A 12,504-nucleotide genomic window follows, 5' to 3' on the forward strand; every position below is an offset into this window, starting at 1 on the left:
TATCACATGCTTTAACGACAACTGAACCTATTAGATCATTCCACTTCATGTGCCGACAATGTGTTACATCCAGGTATTTGTATGAGTTGGCCAATTCTAAAAGTGACTCATTGTTATTACAGTCATAGGTTACTAAATTCTTCATTTTGTAAAGGGCACAGTTTTACATTTATGAACATTTAGAGGAAGTTGTCAATCTCTGCATTATGTTAAAATCTCTAAATATTTATGCAGCTTCTTTTAGATAGTACTTTGTTATAGATAACTGCACCATCTGCAAAAAGTGTGATTTTACTATTAATATTGCCTGTGAGGTCACTATTATGCAACAAGAGCAGCAAGGGTCCCAACACATTTCTCAGGGGCCCACCTGAAGTTACTTCTACATCTGATGATGACTGTTTATCCAAGATAACAAGCTGTGTCCTCCCTACCACAGGTCCTCAATCCGGTCACAAATTTCACTTGATACCTCATATGATCACACTTTTAACAATAAGTGTAGATGTTGTTCTGAATCAAATGCTTTTCGGAGATCAAGAAACACTGCATCTACCTGGTTGCATTAATCCAAAGCTTTCAGTATGTCGTGAGAAAAGTGCGCGTTGGGTTTCACATGATCAATGTTTTTGAAATCCATGCTGGTTGGCATTGAGGAGGTCATTCTGTTCAAGATACATCATTATGTCTGAGGTCAGAATATGTTATAAAATTCTATAACAAATAAATGTCGAGGATACTGGATATAGTTTTGTGGATCACTTCTGCTATCCTTCTTGTAGAAGGTTGTGACCTGTGCCATTCTCCTAGAACTGGGCATGGTTTTTTGTTAAAGGGATCTACGATGGATTGTAGTCAGAAGATGGTTATCTTGGCTGCAAATGCAGTATAGAATCTTTTTCACAGGGACTTCAGCTGCTTCTCAATGCCATCGACACTAATACTCACTTCATTCATATTTTCAGTGGTACATTGGTTGAACTGGGACAGATCTGGTTTCCTTTGTAAAGTAACATTTGAAAACAGATTTAATCATTTCAGCTTTTGCTTTGCTGCCCTCAATTTCAGCTCCTGTCTCATTCGCTAGGGACTGGACACTAACTTTGGTGCCACTAATAGCCTTTACATATGACCAGAATTTATTTGGGTTCTCTGAAAGATCATTTGACAATATTTTGCTATGGTAGTTATTGAAGACATCACACATTGCTCTCTTGACATCCATATGTGTTTCACTCAGCATCTCTCTTATCTATAGCCCTACACTTAGTTTTACAATTATTACGCAGTAATCCATGTTTCATGAGAAGTTTCTTTACAGTGACTGCATACCATAAAGGTTCCCTCCCATTATGAAGTGTTCTACTGGATAAATATCTTTCCAGTGTATGGCTAACTATTCTTTTAAACTTGTGTCATAGTTCCTCTACATGCCGCTGCTCTGTGCTGAAAGTTTTGACACTACTGATTTTTTTATCTAGTTTACTGAACATGTATATCTTTCTGCTTATTTTAGTTGTCCGTATTTTGTATTATTGCTTTTCGTGAATGACTTTGAACCTGTAAGTACTTTCCTTTTTAATTGTTCGACATGGTGGTAAGTAGTCATGTACTATGTTGATTCAATACGATTCATGTTGCAATCCTACTAAAAATATACAGGTGTCATTACATTTTCAGTTTAGAAGTGAGAATCAAATATTTATGTGGAAATCATAGATAAAAATTCTGTTTATCAGGTGGATGTACTGTCTCATATCAAGTTAGTCTTTCTGTGTGGCACTTTTGATTGGTAGAAAAAAATCAAACAATATATGGAAAACTGAAATGTTGGATGGTGATAGATTTCTTTTCACCACACCTCTCAGCTTCTTTCACAAACCCATGGTTGTAAGATGTTGACTTTTTCTTCTCCTTAGTGTTGTAGAGTCATCAGATGAAAATCGTTGCTAGACATACTCAGTTATTTTAAATGAGGGTGTATACCAACCTTGGTTTAGTGTACTAATCCCTCTGGTGCCATCTGATGTCTTTGATATTGACAAGGATGGAATAAAATTGTCTTAATGATATACTTTAAATGATATGTAGGCACAACCCTGGTAGGAAACTATGCCATGTAACAGTGTACAAAGTGTGATCGAAAGTAACAAGAATTATTTTTGTTCTTAAAGAATCTTTATTTATTCATCATTAACATTAACGTTTCCATCTCAAATATAATACACTTATGGCAGCGTATTTTCCAACCTTGAAAGCACTTCTTGAACTCACGTTTCATTATGGTTCAGCTTCTTCAACGATTCTGTTTTTGCCTCAGCAGTGGTGACAAAATGATGTCCTCTTGTGGTTCTCTTCGGTCCTGGGAATAGAAAGAAGTCGCAAGGGGCCATGTCTGGTGAATGTGGCTGAGACAACATAACAGTATTTGTTTTTTTGCATCATGAAGCATGGAGTTGTGAGTGGGAAAATTATCATGATACAATTCCCATGAGTAGTTTTGTCACAATTCTAGTTGTTCTCTTTGGATTGCTTCATGCAAGCAGTGCATAACTTCCAGGTAGTATTCCTTATTGACAGTACAACCATAAGGCAGAAGCTCATGATGCACCATCCGACTTTAATTGAAGAAAACAAAAGAATCTTCAAATGTGATCGAACTTGTGGAATTTTTTCAGTCTTGGCTCTGGGCCTTGGTTTCACGATCATACCCATATACCTTTATTTCATCATCTGGTATAACCTTTTGTAGAAATTCTGAATTGTTGTCCACTTCATTCAGCAATTCCTGAATGTTGTCTACACAAAGTCATTTTCAGTAGAAATTCAACAATTTCAGAATAAACTTAGGTGCTAAGCAGGTGCAGGATGTCACATACAATGCTGTTCCAACTCTTGAGTTGCAAAAAAATCACAACACCAAAAAATAGTTAATGTGGAGTAATGAAATTTTGGAAATATGTTTGTCGAGGTAGCGTATTTAAGTGATTAACATTGCAAGGTCACAGCTTAATGTAAGTGCGAGATAAGCAATTGCAATGTGAAATGTTGATGTGTTAATAACAGGTGTAACCACCAGAATGTTTAATGCAAACATGTATGCATTTTGTTGTATGGGTGCCAGATGGCAGTTTGTGAAATGGAGTGCCCATGCCTGTTGCACTTATTGTTAGTTGGTCACTCACTATAGAGGGGATTAACGCTGGTTGTGGATGGCGCTGGAGTAGTCGTCTGATGATGTCCCATATGTACACAATTGGAAACAGATCTGGTGATTTAGAGGACCAAGGCAATATGTCAACAATGTAACTTGCATTCGGGAGGACGACGGTTCAATCCCGTCTCCGGCCATCCCGATTTAGGTTTTTTGTGATTTCCCTAAATCGCTTCAGGCAAATGCCGGGATGGTTCTATCTCTAATGACCTCGTTGTCGACGGGACGTTAAACAATATTCTCCTCCTCCTCCAACAATGTAACTAGTATGTTGGGTTACAACAGAGGTATGTGGGCAAGCACTTTCCAGTTGGGAGGGGGGGGGGGGGGGGGGGAACAGGTCAAATCGCCATAGTTACATACAAATTTGCTGTTAGGATGCATGGGATAACCATGGAGTACTCCTGCTGTTGTACGAAGTCACAACCGAGAGCGTAACTCCAGGTGTAGGTATAGTGTGTCCAACATGCTGATAGGTTGGTCGCAGGTCCTCAACTGGCTTCCTCCTAACCGACACACAGCTGTCACTGGCACCAAAGCAGAAACAGCTTTCATTAGGAAACACAACAAATTTCCACCCTGCCCTCCAATGAGCTCTCACTTGACATCACTGAAGTCATAAATGGCAATGGTTTGGCGTCAGTGGAATGCATTCTACAGGGTATCTGGCTCAGAAATAGCCTTGAAGTAAATGATTTGTAATAGCTTGTTGTGTCGCTGTCATGCCAACTGCTGCTCTAATTGCTGCTGCAGATACAGTATGAGGCACCAGAGCCACACACCAAATGCGGTGGTCTGTCCTCTCGGTAGTGCCACATGGCTGTCTTTCTTCTGGTGACCGTACATTCCCGTGATCACTGCTGCTGCAATTGTGTACAGTGGGTACATTTCCTGCCAGGTCTTTCTGGAATATCGCAGAAGGAGCATACAGCTTCCCATAGCCCTACTACAGGACCTCATTAAAAATCGATGAAGTGTTGATGATGGCATCTTTGTCTCGTTAAAGGCATTCTTGACTTACATCAACTCACCGTTTCCAATTTCAAGGGTAACTAACGCTTGCAACCATTGCAGCATGTATTTAAAGCAAACCTGATTTGCATCCTCATAGTGGCACTACTAGTGCAAGTCTTATGTGACTCTTGTGATATTTGAATAGACATCACTTTTCAGATGTAGAAATGTGCGTACCAACTTTCATTGGCATTTGGTAATGTTGTTGGGTCACATGTGAACATATAGGGGTGGTTTGCTGTGTAGCTCATATGTTCACCTGTGTACAATGAACTGTGTGCTCCAAAACACTTGTGCATGCACCAGCATTGAGCTCTTTGAATAGAGATGCCACAGATCACCATCTATCCTACTTTACAGAGCAGACAAGCCCCCGAATCCCATGTTCTATGAAGAGTTATGGATGTCCAACCATTTAGAGCTTAGTTGTAGTTCACTGTCCTTTTACCTCTTTCAGTAGATACGCACAACAATAGCACATGAACATTTTACCAGCTTCACCATTTTCAAGATACTTGTTCATGGGCTCTGCATTATAATAATCCGCCCCTTGTCAAAGTCTGTTATGTCGATGGAGTTCCCCAAGTGGAGGCCATATCTTTACTAGGGTGATCCCATGTCCGTGTCTGCTCCACTTACATACATTTGTTACTGCAGTGGTCATAATGTTTTGTCTTTTCAGTGTATAGCATGTCATGATGTTGAATGTGTGGATAGTCTGAGCTTATGTCTTCATGTAATTCATATGGCATATTGTCACTGAAACCACAATCAAGCCTAAAGCCAAATGCAGGGTTATTTGTGAAGTACATCTATTAGTGCTGACTGTATGTTTTATTATTGACACCACTGTAGAGTTAGAACAGAACTGCACTCCTGTATGGAGAGTACTGCTATTTTTACAAACTTTGAATATTCCAGATACACAAATGCAAGAGATTTTGAGAACCTTCTAGAAATGATAAATATTAAATAACAGTTTCTAGTGGTTGAGTTTGAATTGGTTATCAACAGCACGCTAGTCAGTGGCATACAGCACAGCTTGTGGAATTGCCCCCTCTCCTTTAGGAACAGCAACCCGCTGTTTCAGTAGTTCTCATTAGAGCTGACGATGGCTTCCAGACTTTAGATTTTATCAGTGGACCTCCGTAAGGTAGTGCTGGCAGATCCTTGCATTAATGGTCTTGTCACATTCTCTTCACTATGATGAGTATCAAAGGTAGCCTCTCCTGTTGAAGCTTTGCAATCATCAAGTGGTCTTCAGTGTCCTTTAATGAGAAACACCTATTGTTGATTTGCGCATCACTACTGTCGTAAGGCTTCATATGGGGGACATTTGACAAATGATGAAGGGTACAATACAGCTCATAGTAGCAATTCAATAACTTTTTCAAATAATCCCACTTTCCACATAGGCATAAAAATCCATACCAAGTCTCACTGACCAGTGTTCGTTAAAGCAATCTCGGTCCTTCTACTGGGTGTACAGGGTCTGTATGTGAGCTAGCTATCTTACTTTTTCATTCGTTGTAATGAGTGTTTCATGTAGTCGTCCACAGTATCATCCAGTTGAAATGTGACCAATGGTGTTTCAGCCTTTTGATCTTGGAAGAGGAAAAATGGTGTGGAACCTGTAGTGCTTTACTACACTGTTTTCTGCAAATATCATGGTAGTCAGTATTGTCTACCAAGCTCTCAGCTTGAGATGAACACACATCAAAAGCATGTCTGCCTATGTCTTATCTGTGAGGCTGTTTGTCTGTGGTTGGTAGGTAGTTGTAATTGTGTAGATGATGTTGCAATGTGAAATTATCTCCGATTCTGGTCTCCACGTGAAAAATGTTTTATCACATGAGGTAATTATATGGGATGCTCTGTGCTTGAAAAATGACGTGTTCCACAAGGAAGCTTGCTGTTTCCAGAGATTTGGCAGTCAGGACAGCTTCGGTGATAGCATAGCAGATGGAGAAGTCAGTTCAGACTATTATCCATTAATTTGCACTTGTCGATTTCAGGATCCACCCCAAGAGATCGATTCTAATTCGGTGGAATGGTGCTGTTGCAGGTGGAGTTGGTACCAGATGCCTCAAAGGTAACTGCAGCATGCGCTTCCAACATTGGCATTCCTCACCGCATCACAGATCGGTAGAGACCTAGCCAAAGATATCTGTGTCTGATTCTGCCTAGAGTCTTCACGAATATCTGGTGATCAGATCATGGAAATAATTTAGGATAGTCATAGATTAATGGGGATGATGAGCAACCAGTTTCACCCCATTGGATCATAGTTCCTTGTACAATACAGTGGTTTTCAGTATTGCTGGATCTACCATCTATTCAGCAGCAGTGTCATTTAGTGCCTTGGAATGCAGTCAGCATTCTTTTGTTTGCATCCACCTTTGTACACCACTACGACATCTTACCAATTTTCCTTAAGCTTCATCAGCCAACACTGAGAATGATGGTCCATCATAATAATCAATGGTGGTGCCAAATAGATATGGCCAGAATTCATTCATGGGCTAAACAATTGCAGGGCAGTGTTCCTCAATTGTTCATCTCGGACTTGAACTGTACTCTGGAAGGATAAGCTGTCAACTTTTCATCATCTTCTTGAATTTGCACTAGAACTGCACTTATAACATAACCTTTAGTGTTGGAATGAAGTTCTGTCTTATCATTCTTGTCATCTGAATGGAGGAGATGGTAATGTCTCCTTAAGGATATGGTTCAATATTATGTAAAAACCAACACCTCTTCTTTCAGGTACTGTTTATAACATGTATGTTTTACAGATTTTTTGTTTATATCAGGGCAATGTAGCACACTTTCTAAACAAATTAGAAGTATTTTGAATATTTTTGAACCTGCTTAGGGTTATTAAAAAACGAAGAAATTGATACAATTTTTTTTTTGCAAAATGCTTCCTCAAATTGGGGTACCATTTAACCCAATGTTACACATTTGAAGGAGACCAAATTTTTACCAGATATGCAGGACATGATGGCTGAGGTACTAGACCTATTTAATTCCACGTGTTGTGTATATTACAAGGATAAGAAAATATCACATCTTACATTTTAATTTTTATAATTTTTTCCCCAATAAAAATGTTATTTTTTCCATAATTTAGTTGATTCTACAGTAAAGCTTAGGTCTACTACATAAGTATGGACCACTGCAAGGTACAGAAAACAAAATACAGCAAAGCTTTATAAACTTTAGGAAGTATTTGTACCTGAATTCTGAAAAATACAAGTTGTGTTAAATTGCAATGAGTCCAATTAAACTGTACCTCAGAACATTCCTGAAGCATAGTCTTCCTCCTGCAGCATTTCTTCATCTTCAAGCTTCCTCTTGGCTTTCCCTTTAGCACTTCTTGCTTTTTTGGTAACTTGAAGGGTGAATATTTCAGCTTCATGCACACACTCAAGCACTTGATCTTCCATATTAGACCCACATTTTATACCTAAATTTCTCAGTACTTCCAACCATCCTATCGCTCCAACATTGAAACATATCACTACATCTAGTACACCAACTTTTAATGTATTGAATCCTACAAAAACATTCTTGGGTAATCTAGTCATATGCAATGGGTGAAACTTTCATTTGTATTCTGAGTGCCCCCATGAAGGCATTTACTACACAAAACAGTCACTCAAGTTATAACACTACTGTGGTATTAAATTTACCAAATATGATCTAAACTTGAAGTAAATGTTACCCATTGATCGAGTTTACCTAACGGAAATTTGGTATTGAATCTTAATTTTGTAAGAATAGGTGTAGGTAGTCAACAGAAAGAAAATACTTTCGCAAGAAGTAACAGCAACTGATTATTGTTAAATAAAATAGTTATATGGTTGTCAGCCCAATTAGGTCTAATAATGTAAAACTATTATATATAAAGAACCTATTTTTACTAATTCAAAACGAACTTTCATTAAATTTTGTTCTATGAAGTGTAATGAACACACCCTTCTCAGTAATCACTTCAAAATTCATTAACCAGAAACCTACTAATCTGATTTATCCTTTTTATTATGATGGAAAAGAAATGTGGTCCCACAAACTATCCCTTTCATTGTTACAACAAAGCTACACACTCTTTCAAAATTATGTAGCATTAAGGTAGAATTGGATTACTCTTTCATTTGAGACCATTAATTTTGTGCTATTTTAACACCCTATATACCCTGACAAAACCTCTACAAAATTAGAGATAATCTCCAATAAAATTTTACTTCAAACAACATCAAGACAAAGTGTTTTATGATACCACTTGTGAAGCAAGTAGTTTTTTGAAAACAACTTTAAAGCAGCAAACATTAGAACACTTTTGTTTTCAAAGTAACACTCTTTCCTAAACTGATATTCAAGTTCATTTTCTAGTTAAGTTTCAAAATACTCAAACATCAGTAGCCTCATTTATATGTATGAAAAAACAAGTAAATTTTACCCTGCACATTAAGAGTACTGGCATAACTGTGCCACACATCAATAAAATGCACTGTAAAACTGTTAATGATTTTTATGCAAAGGACACTGTCGGACTTTATCACTTAAAGAAGAGGATCCTACTTGGATAAGTGCATAGGATGGACACATTGTTCAAACACATTTTGAACATTAGGATTATATTTTCACAGAACCAAACACAACATTAAATTGCTACTCACCATATAGCTAAGATGCTGAGTCGTGCTAGGCACATTAAAAAGATTCACACAATCAAAGCTTTTGGCCATTAAGGCCTTTGTCAGCAGTACACACAAACACTGACAAAGGCCTTAATGGCCGAAAGCTTTGTGTGAATTTTTTATTGTGCCTATCACGACTCAGCACCTCCGCTATATGGTGAGTAGCAACTTTCCTTCTCTGGTATTGTTACAAACACAACATTACTGGTTCATACAGTAATACAGTTCTGACCTTTCGTATGTGTGACGAAGTGGCTGCGCAATCGTGGTGGCTAGCATGTGGCAGCTAGGTGGTCTTTCCATAGGCAATTATTAGCTCTATTTACCTCTTCTTGGCTTTGTTAATATCATTTTTAGAGCTTTTCCCAAATTGAGAGCACCATTTTCCATCCACATATTAAATCCAAGGCCATTTCATTCCAATTGCAATACTGTAAGACTGACTCGCCACCAGCACTGTTTACTCATCGGTTACTTGCTACTGACTGACTACTGTGTTCTCTCACTTGTCACCCAGGCTGAGCGCCACATCCACCTTTTCGTAGCGCGCCAACTCACTTCTGTTGCAGAGGGGAACTACATTGGGTTTCTCTTTTTTTACGATACAAAGTCGCTATGTATGAACCAGTTATTACATAGTTGCCAGCAAACATATTTTAAAAAATCTCATCATTTAAACACAAATACACATAATTAAATATCACTTCCCTCCGAATAATACAAAGAACTTAACTTGTGAAGAGTAAACATGTCACACTACCTTTCCACCTCTTTACAGTAAATCAAAGGCATCACATAATAAAGAATATACACGTGACATTCTGCAGAATTAATCAGTACAAATTATTAACAATATTGATTGTAGTGTTACAAAGTCTCTAAAAAATTGTTTTATTTCATTCATAACAGGCTCAGGAAGAAAATGCTTATGATGGTATATTTGACCATTTTCTTTTGCTTTTTGGTATCCAAACCAGGAATCTGCTCCTTTAGGGCAAAGTCCGTGAACAGAGTGGTCATTTGTGGACAACTTATGAAAGTAGATGACCCATACAGGTTTTCTCATTGCTGTAATATCATTCAGAGGTGCAGTTCGTCTATTGGCCAGTCCATAATAACTCTGAAGAAGGACTATTTCAGTTTCTGTCAGTCTGCCTTAGTCAGACAGAGATTTTCCATCAGATAGCAACTTTCCTTTCATGTCTCTTTGTCGCTTCCTCAATCTAGCACCCATCCTCTTTTTCACATGTCCACAACACTCCTGTTTTGTTATCAAGGTCTCACCTTAAACCTTGAACTCATTAATTTAATGAAAGCTTTAGAGTCCCCATTGCCTAGGTACTTCATATATCTAACTTTATAAACGAGCACTGACCTCTGAAATATTTGTAGAGCTCCATCACACTCCATACCTCCACCGCAACCATTATAATTCTTAGAACACAGATGTTCAATATGTACTTCAGTGTTACCATGGCACAGGTGTGGCAGTACTTAGATAAGCACTCAACATCAACAACTTCTCCATTCTCCAGAGAAGTAACACTTGCAACACCATTCAAGGGACAATGTCCTCGACATCCATAAAGTGCAACAGCACTGTCCCTGGTTCCACTAATATTTACAGTTTCTTCTACTGGATGTTTCATAGATGCTTTAGACACAACCGGTAAGTTTTATAGAGGTGGAGCCCCTCCACGCCCACACTGGCATGATGGCCAACTCAAAAGGTCTACTGCCATCTCTGCATAAGGGTTAGTATTCACTAATGTGAGGTGTCGCAGGATGTGGGTACTGCGATGTGTGCGTACGTCTGGTTATGGTTAACCATTAATACGCGCTCATCTGGAGATAGATCGGGTCGAAAAGCGAACGAAGGGTAGCGGTTTGAAGGGCAGAGGAAAAAAAGTGCCAAGGCAAGAACCATGGGAAAAAAACCTCTGCGATAGTTAGGTCGGGTGGTAAGAGCAGTAGCGGATGTCTTGCTGCCTGCGATAGGTCGTGCAAGGGTAGGCTTTGTTAGTAGTGGGTATCATGCTTGTCGATACCTTTACATAGTGCGTTGCTGCTGCTCGGCGGCTTCCGCTGGTGGCTACGTTGGGCTCTTGCTCAGCGTCAGCAACCTGCAACAGTTAGGTTTGTCATCATTTTGTGTTCAATAGGTCATATATCGGAAGCACAGTGTTGGGTGATGTTGGCGATTGTTTGTGCGTCAGTGGGCGAGCTCGTCGGTTTCCCTGCGATAGCCTGTTTGCCGGCTTTGATAGTAGCTGGTACTTCCAGTCAATGTTGCTGATAAACAGGGGCTTACCGAAGTTTTGTCGCTTGTTAGTGTAGGTTATCTTGCCATAGGTGGTTATGCCCTACCTAGGAGTGTTTTTGGCCGTTTATGCTTCCACCTATGGTTGTGATCGTAGTTACCCAGAGTAAGGATGAAAGGATTGTTCGAGTGTCTCGAGTTCCTGTATAGTCGTGTGGCGTGTTTTTTGAATACTTCCTTGAGAGTTTCAAGGCGGTATTCATTGTGAAGGTCCACGTTGCGTGTGTAGCGTGGAGCGTTGCTAATGATTCGTAGTACTTTGTTCTGTATGATCTGCAGGCGGCGCAGTCGTGTAGGAGCCGCATATCCCCAGACGGGAGCTGCGTACGTCATCAGAGGTCTAATCAGTGTCATGTAGATGGACCTCGACACCCTCCTATTCAGTGTGCTTTCCTTGTTGAGCATTGGGTAGAGCTGTTTGAGCCTCGCGTGCGCTCTGTTGGCAACGTATTCAATGTGGTCCCCCCATGTAAGTTTCCGGTCCAGCCAGACACCGAGATATCTGACCTTCTCTCGGAAACGTATTGGGCGTGCATGTAGTGTTATTTGTGTACTGTGTTGGTGTTTGCGCAGTAGTTTCGGTCTGCGTGTAAACAGAACTACTTCGCACTTGTCGACGTTTACTTTAATACGCCATCTCTCCAACCAAGGCTCAGCAGTTCTGAGTGCCGTCTGTATTCGTGAATTTATGTTCGACGGTTTCCACGGGATGGCTGTGTCATCTGCGTAGATGGCTAGCGTCGTGTTATGTGTTGCTGGGAAGTCGTTAATGTACAGGTTGAACAAGATGGGCCCCAGGATGCTTCCCTGGGGTACTCCAGCTTGGATACCGTGTTGTGTTGATTGTTTGCCCTACCGGTAAGTCACATAAAAGTATTTTTATATACTTGCTGAACCTACTAGGAGGAGGAGGAAGGTTCATCAAACCACAAAATGTTTGAGAAGCCTTTTTTCCTTTTCCTAATGCGCGCATTGCATACACCAACTTCAAATCCACATCATGTGAATAATGCACAATGTTTGAAGTTATTTTCAAGGTAGATTTATTGCAGGATCTACACAGAACAATTAATTTTGGCACTAAACCCTTCTTGGTACTTTGTTGTTCAGTTATTTCCAGTCCGCCTACACCATCACCTTGTTTACATTTCACCACTTCCTTTATCAAAGAAGATAAGGTGCCCACATCAATAACAACAAATCCACTACAAACAGCATCATTTTTAACACAAAAATTTGATCACAAGGAGGTG

Source organism: Schistocerca gregaria, chromosome 5 (assembly GCF_023897955.1).
Source record: "Schistocerca gregaria isolate iqSchGreg1 chromosome 5, iqSchGreg1.2, whole genome shotgun sequence".
NCBI classification, from domain to species: Eukaryota; Metazoa; Arthropoda; class Insecta; order Orthoptera; family Acrididae; genus Schistocerca; species Schistocerca gregaria.